Below are 7,859 nucleotides of genomic sequence, written 5' to 3'. Positions count from 1 at the left end.
CCCCTTAAGGGCACAAAACAGAAAACACAGAGCACGTTTAATGCGGGGGGCGTGGCCCGACCCAGCGGGGGTGTGGCCTGACACAGTAGGGTCGTGTCCAGATCCAGCAGCACCATTCACAGCTTTGGTGGGGGCGTGGCCTGAGCTTCTATGGCCACGTTCAACCCCGTTCTGGGCGTGGCCTGAGGTTCCCTGGGGATGGCCTGAGGCTTCCTGGGTGTGTCCCTGGTTGTGACCCGCCCTTTCCTGGGTGTATCCCTGGCTATGCTCCGCCCCTCCCAGACCATGCCCTGCCCCTTCTTGGGCACTTCCAGCTCCACCCAGCTCAAGCCCCGGCCCTTCCAGGTTGTGCCACGCCCCTCCGTGCTCAAGCCCCGCCCCTCCCTGCCCCCAGAGCACCTCCAGGTCCCTCCTGAGCTCCTTCAGGTGATCCCAGAGTTTCCCCAGGGCCCTGTCCAGGTGCTCCTCGTGCCACCGGCCCTGCCCCACTTGCCACAGGTACTCCTGGTAGAGGCAGAGCCCGCACCACGCTGAACACGAGCACCTCCCCCAGTAGCCCCGCCCCCAGCTCGGCCGCTGCCTCCTCATTCAGGGGCTTCACCGAGGCCCCACGGAACCCCAGGAGACGCATCTTGGTCCACATCTCCACCCAGTGGAAAACTGAGACCCAGAAATAGGAATGAGAGGGAAACTGAGGCACGATAAAAGGGGAGCATTTTCACACAGTGGTAAACTGAGGCACAGAAAAAAATAAAAACCGTAAAGTGCTGTAAAGTGAAGTGTCTTAAAAAGAAGAGCCGTAGAGCGCGACTGTCGTAAAAGGTGCCGTAAAGCACGACTGTCGTAAAAGGTGCCGTAAAGCACGACTGTCGTAAAAGGTGCCGCAAAGCGCTACTGTCGTAATGAGTGCCGTAAAGCGCGACTGTCGTAAAAGGCGTCGTAAAGCGCGACTGTCGTAAAAGGCGTCGTAAAGCGCGACTGTCGTAAAAGGCGCCGTAAAGCGCGACTGTCGTAAAGACTGCCGTAAAGCGCGACTGTCGTAAAAGGCGCCGTAAAGCGCGACTGTCGTAAAAGGCGCCGTAAAGCGCGACTGTCGTAAAGACTGCCGTAAAGCGCGACTGTCGTAAAAGGCGCCGTAAAGCGCGACTGTCGTAAAAGGCGCCGTAAAGCGCGACTGTCGTAAAAGGCGCCGTAAAGCGCGACTGTCGTAAAAGGCGTCGTAAAGCGCGACTGTCGTAAAAGGCGCCGTAAAGCGCGACTGTCGTAAAAGGCGCCGTAAAGCGCGACTGTCGTAAAAGGCGCCGTAAAGCGCGACTGTCGTAAAAGGCGCCGTAAAGCGCGACTGTCGTAAAAGGCGCCGTAAAGCGCGACTGTCGTAAAAGGCGCCGTAAAGCGCGACTGTCGTAAAAGGCGCCGTAAAGCGCGACTGTCGTAAAAGGACATGGCTGCTGCAGGTCTGCTCCCAGCTTGCAGGGCACTGCTTGAGCTGTTTGCTGCAAGGGGATGCCCTCAGCAGCTGCCCCGCGGAGCTCTGCTCCTGCCGCGAGTGTAGAGCGGGTCACGCCCCCACCTCCCCGTTGGACCGCACGGCTCCGGCACCCGCAGTCTCACTGACCCCTCCCGCCGCTCCCGCCATCCCGGCCTTTGCCATCCCGTTGGTCCGTGCTATTCCGGCTATCGCGTGCCGCCCCTCAATCCCGCCCCTATGGGCCCGCCCACAGGCTTTACCGCGGCCCGCCCCGCCGCTTTCTCCCCACTACACGCGAGCGCGGCCGCTCCTGCCGCCCCACCACGTCCATCTCGCCCCCTTTGCCGAGCCAGCGCCGGTGGGGGCCCAAGTCCCGTCGCTGCTGTGTCTCTGCAGTCCCCCGCGGCTCCCGGCTCTGCGGTGCCGAGCACGCCTGGCGCGGCCGCGCCGCATCCCCAGCGCCGCTTGTGCGCGTTGCCGCCCCCCCAGCCTGGCGTTCAAGCGCACGCAGCACACCGCGAGCTGCCCGCGGGCCCCGCGGCAGGGCAGGCGCCACGGCTGACCCCGTCCCTGCCGCCGTTCCGGCGCGATCCCCCGCTCCCGGCACGGAACCGCTTGCGCTGTGATCGGGGCGCTCCAGCCTGCCCAGCCACCCCGTGCCGGCGCCGCGCCGCTCCAGCGCAGCCTCCCGCCAGCGCCGGCCCTGCCCGCCGGACCAGCCCAGTCCCCAGCGGCTGCACGCTGCGCTCCCCACCGCAGCAGCCTCCCGCCAGCCCCCCGGGTTCATTTCCCGCTGACGGGGCCGCCCCACCGCCGCCTGTGGGGGCTTTCCCGCTCCTGCCGCCGCTGCAGCATGGCGGGCCGAGCCGCGCCTTCCCCACCGCACCCTGCCGCTTCAGAGCGGCTGGATGGCGCGGCTCCGCCGCCTCCTGCAACCACGGGCGCCCCGGCGTTCCCTTGCACGGCCGCAGCCGCAGCCCCGTGTCCCGTTTCTGCGGCTCCGTACCCCCCACCCGGCCGCCATGATGGCTCCCTCACATTGCCCTAGTGAAGGAAGCCACGCATGCGCAGTAGCTACAACTCCGCACCAGCATTATCACTCCGCGCCGACTCATCCAACCACAGCGCTGCGTCCAGGATCAGCCGCACGCATGCGCAGTTGTATCTCCACGGTCCCGCCGCCACCTCCCCCCCACTGCTTTGGCCACAGCTTTAGTACAGCCCGGTCCCGGTTCCGAGCCGCTGCATGCCGCTGTCCAGCCACAGCCGGAATCCCCGTGCCTTGTCACGCCGCTTCCGCAGCCACCGGGTCTATACACGGCACCGGCAGCAGGCGAAAAAAAACTGCAGCGCCTTGCATGTATCCTTCCGCGTCTCTCCCTCTGCCGGACCTTGATGTGGGATGGCGGAACTTGATGTGGCATGGCCCCATCACCGAGAGATCCCTCCGCAGCGCGGGACCCTCCACAACGGCTGGCTGGTGTGCCTCCGCGTTGTCGCCTTCCGCACTCCTAACACCGAGTGGGACTACTTTGTGTCACGATTCGTCTGCACAGCCACATGTGAAAAACGCCAATCACTCGTTTTTAAAACTTTTTAAAAGTTTAATAGTAGTAAAATGGTTATAGAAATAGTAATACAATTAGAGTAATAATAATTTGGACAGTTTGAATTAGGACAATATGAGACAACAAAAACAATTCCCCCAAATTCAGCCATAAATCCCCCCAAACCAATCCCAGATCCCTCCAAAATCAACCCCCAGATCCCCCCCAAATAGAGCCACAAATCCCCCCATAAAACAACCAAAATCCCCCATACATTCAGCCATAAATTCCCCCCAAACCAACCCCCAGATCGCCCCAAATAAAACCATAAATTTCCCCCAAATTCACCCATAAATTGAAACTCATTTACGGCAATTTGTAAGAATTGGAGTGAATTTTCTGAGAGCTGCTTCTTCAGTGCCTTTCACAGAAGGCAATTCCACCTGAAAAAATAAGGTTTTTGCTTGGCTGCCTCATCAAACCCCTTTAGCAAACCTTCCTATCTGTGTCATGAGGTGTCCATGCTGCAAAATTTAGGGTTTTCACGTCTTTTCCTGGGGCTTAGAGCAGAGTGTTGCTAGCATGAGGAGCGAGACTGTGCACAGGAACCACATCCACTGCTGGATTTCCCTGTTTTCTCCCCTGAATTATCTGTATTCCGTATTTGAAGGCTACAGATGAATCATTTCAGAGAAGAGAATGCAGCCAAAACTCAGGGAGAGCACGGATTTGGCACCCATCTCCGATGTGTGAGAGCTGTGCCAAATCTGCTGCTCTCTTCCGAGGCACAAGGCAACGTCCCCAGTTTGGTGGCAGGCAGCAGCACCCACTGAGCACTTAAGAAATCTGATCTATTTTCTTCTGCAAATCTGATGGAGTGCTTGAACTGCACGACAGGGAATGATCTTGAAAAAATGGTGCTAGGCAGCCTTGTTTGCTTTCTGAAATCTTTAGGAAAGGTCTGGCACAGGAGTGCCATTTGTTTTAAAGGGAATTGGGCATCCCAGCTGCTTCTGGGGCTTAGCAAAGCTCAGGACAGCACACATAAACACTCTTATAATCATAATGCTTTTTACTTGGCTGTGTGCAATACAAAACACCCAGAGGAATCAGGCAAGCAGCAGCAGCAGCAGCTTGACCTGCAAGCAAAAACCTCCCTGAGGTTTTGTGTACAGCAGCACAATGCCCCTTCTGCATGGGTACAGCAATCCCACGTGGCACAGAGCATCAGAGCTGGGCAGGGAGACACCCCTGCCTCAGACAAAATCACCAAAATGCACTGGAACATTTCTGGTTTCATGGGCTTTGATTTGGTTTTGGTTTGGGTTTTGTTTTGTTTTTTGTTGTTGTTGTTGTTGTTGTTTTTGTTTGTTTGTTTGTTTGTGGGTTTTGTTGTTTTGGTTTGGTTTGGGTTGGGTTTTTTGGGGTTTTTTTGGTGTTGATGCGGGAAACAGGCTCCCTGCTAAAGGTGAGCAGGAAAGTTGCAGCTTTATGTCACAATCTCTGCACTTTGTTCTCCCAACAGATAATTCTGTTAAGATAAGCAACCTGTAAAAACACTGGTTGCTTCGTTCCTCTGTATTATGTTTGAGGGGCAGAGGAAAAGAGCCCTCCTGAGCTTTCCAGGGTGGATGGGAAGGTCAGAAGTCACTGAGAATAAGCAGATTTCCTCTCCCTGCTAACTTCCAAGGGCCATGCAGCTCATCCTAGTCCCTGGTGCTCAGCATTGACACCAAATACTCACTGACATACTCACCAAATACTTCCATGCCTGCAGTGTGTAATTATGGAGGCATCCTAATGGAGTTTGGAACTTGAGTACTCACTGCAAGCTCAGATGGGGGCAGCTCTGCCAGCACCTGCTGCTGTGATCCCTGTCCCCTGAGAGGCACTTTCCCTGGGAATTATACATATTTATATTCTATTTTTATATTATTATATTATATATTTCTTATATTAATATAATATAATATAATATAATATAATATAATATAATATAATATAATATAATATAATATAATATAATATAATATAATATAATATAATATAATATAATATAATATAATATAATATAATATAATATATATAATATAACATAACATAACATAACATAACATAATATAATATAATATAATATAATATAATATAATATAATATAATATAATATAATATAATATAATATAATATAATATAATATAATATAATATAATATAATATAATATAATATAATATAATATAACATTACATTATTTATTGATATATAAATATATAAATATATCAATTATATATAATATATATAAAATATATATATAAATATATTTTTATATAAATCATATATTACATATTAATATATAAATATCTTTATTATGTTATATTATTTATTTATTATATTTATTATGTATATTATGTGTATTATATTATATTATATTATGTTATATATTATATTATATTATATTATATTATATTATATTATATTATATTATATTATATTATATTATATTATATTATATTATATTGTATTGTATTGTATTGTATTATATTATATTATATTATATTATATTATATTATATTATATTATATTATATTATATTATATTATATTATATTATATTATATTATATTATATTATATTATATTATATTATATTATATTATATTAATTTATTTTTACAAATTTATAGAGAGAGAGACAATTCGTCCTGCTTTGGGCTTCGGGCTCCTCACCCCGGTTCAGCTGCTCCTTGCTGCCCACCCCCAGGCTCTGCAGGTTTCTCCTGGCAGCCCCACACTGTGCCCCACTGCAGCTGGGGCCGTGGGGTGGGTTTTACCCCCCAGGGGTCTCAGCATGGCTGGGGCAGGAGGGAGATGCCTGAACCAGCTGCTGGGGCAGAAGCACAGAGGCTTTACAGCTCCCAGCCTGTTGTGTCAGCAAAACCAGCCCTATCTCAGGACCCTTATCTGGCAGCAGAGTAAATAATTTCTAAATGAGCTGGAAGGAGGAGGAGTGACGAATGCAGTTTTGCTGGAAATGTTATCAGGTTGGGAACAGGGGTGGCTGAACACTCCCTTATCTGTCCTGGGGGATAACTGGGGTCTCTCCAGCCCCACTCAGTGTCAGCACAGGTCCCAGAAGCATTTTACTCTGTTGTATCAAACTGAAGAGTTTTAGCTATTTGCTTTCAGTTCTGCTGTTTGTGCGCTTTGCTGTGTCTATTTTTCAGTGCCTTCTCTCCTCTCCCTGCCCCCTGGGCCAGTGATTAAGAAGATGCTGATGCTGTTGTGGGCTTTGGCACCTGGAGGCCAGGCTCAGAGCATCCTGATGCTGTGCAGGGAACATCAGGGTGGTGATTGAGCCCCAGTGGTCACTAAAAAAATTTCCTGTTGTCCCATATTCCCATTTAAAATCCCTGCTAAATCCCCAGCCTTACAGCAAAAACCGTATAACAAATGTGAGGCTTAAATCATGCTTTAAAGCTTGCTAGGATGGAGTGTTGGAATTGCCTTGATACTTCAAGCTATATAATTTAAAAAACAAAAAAAAAAAGAAATTTGTTATTGATCTATTAAAGCATTTCTCTCTTAATTTCTCATTTAAATCCAGAAGGGATGGACAGCAATGGAAAATCTTTCCTGGCTGTTGGCTCCTTAGTGCTTTGTGAGTTTATTTATGGCCAGACCAAAGAGATTTAGGTACAAAATGCTGCTCAGGGCAGTTTTCAGGCTCAGCGTTGTCACAGAAACCCTCCTTGGAATCAATCCCTCCATCTCCTCCTTGAGGAACTTCCCAGGATTGGGCTGCCTCCCGTTTGGGGCACGTTACTGTCCCAGTTATCCCAGCCAGCACTGCTCCAGCAGGAGTCAGGGCTCCAATAGCAGCCAAGGCAAGCCCAAAAGGGGCTTCATGCCAGCACCCTCCAGAAATGCACACCCCACAGGAATTTAGTTATTCCTGTGCCTGCAGGGCAGCAGGATGGATTTACTGGGTGGATTTAGTTATTTGGTTGCTGCAATAAGATGGGGCTGACATGAATCCCTGCCAAGCCCCACCAGGACACCTGAGGCAGCCCCAGAGCCTTCCAAGAAATAATGGACAAATAAAATAGATACCTATATAGAGTATATGTAAATATTATATTGTCCAAAATGAGGAGGTAACTTGATTCCTTCTGATCTGCTCAATAAGAAGCCTCTGCTTTGTTTTTGCCTGTAAAAACAAGAATTGTTCCTTATTTTTGTCTGTATTTGGTGTAATCAGATCCCTCCACCACTGAACCTCATTTCCTGCTGCTGGGTACATACAAGCTATTATTGAGTATTTATTTTTCCATGGGCCTCTCTGTTTCTAATTACTTTGTGCTGATATTATGTGACAATGTTGAGTCTGCACCTCCTTTAATACCTGCCACATGCTGAGTACATTGTAAACAACCCATTTTTCAGCTATTTCCTGCTATTATTTACCTCTTTATTTCTGATCTTACTATTTCTGGAGATTCAATGAAGCTGTTTTCTGATGAGGTTATTGGCCAGGAGGGCAAGCAGACAGAAGGCATACAGATACATTAGAAATAACTTTATTAGTGATGCTTAAAATTGGTGAAATCTTGTGGGGTTTGTTGCTCTTTTCTTAATGGAAGACAGTGAGTTTTGCTGCAGCAAAAGTGATAAAAGACTGGCAGTGCAGAAAAATAATATCTCTGTATGCTCACACATAAATAGCCTATGTGGTGCTGCTACTGCTGCTCTGGCAACAGCCACATTTTGTGGCCAACAGCCACAAAATCTGCTTCTTCTTATTTGACAGACATCAGAATTTCACATGTGTGGGATGTCTCTCATAAACTGA

Source organism: Melospiza melodia, chromosome 12 (genome assembly GCF_035770615.1).
Source record: "Melospiza melodia melodia isolate bMelMel2 chromosome 12, bMelMel2.pri, whole genome shotgun sequence".
In the NCBI taxonomy this organism is placed as follows: Eukaryota; Metazoa; Chordata; class Aves; order Passeriformes; family Passerellidae; genus Melospiza; species Melospiza melodia.
This window is presented reverse-complemented; position numbering follows the sequence as displayed.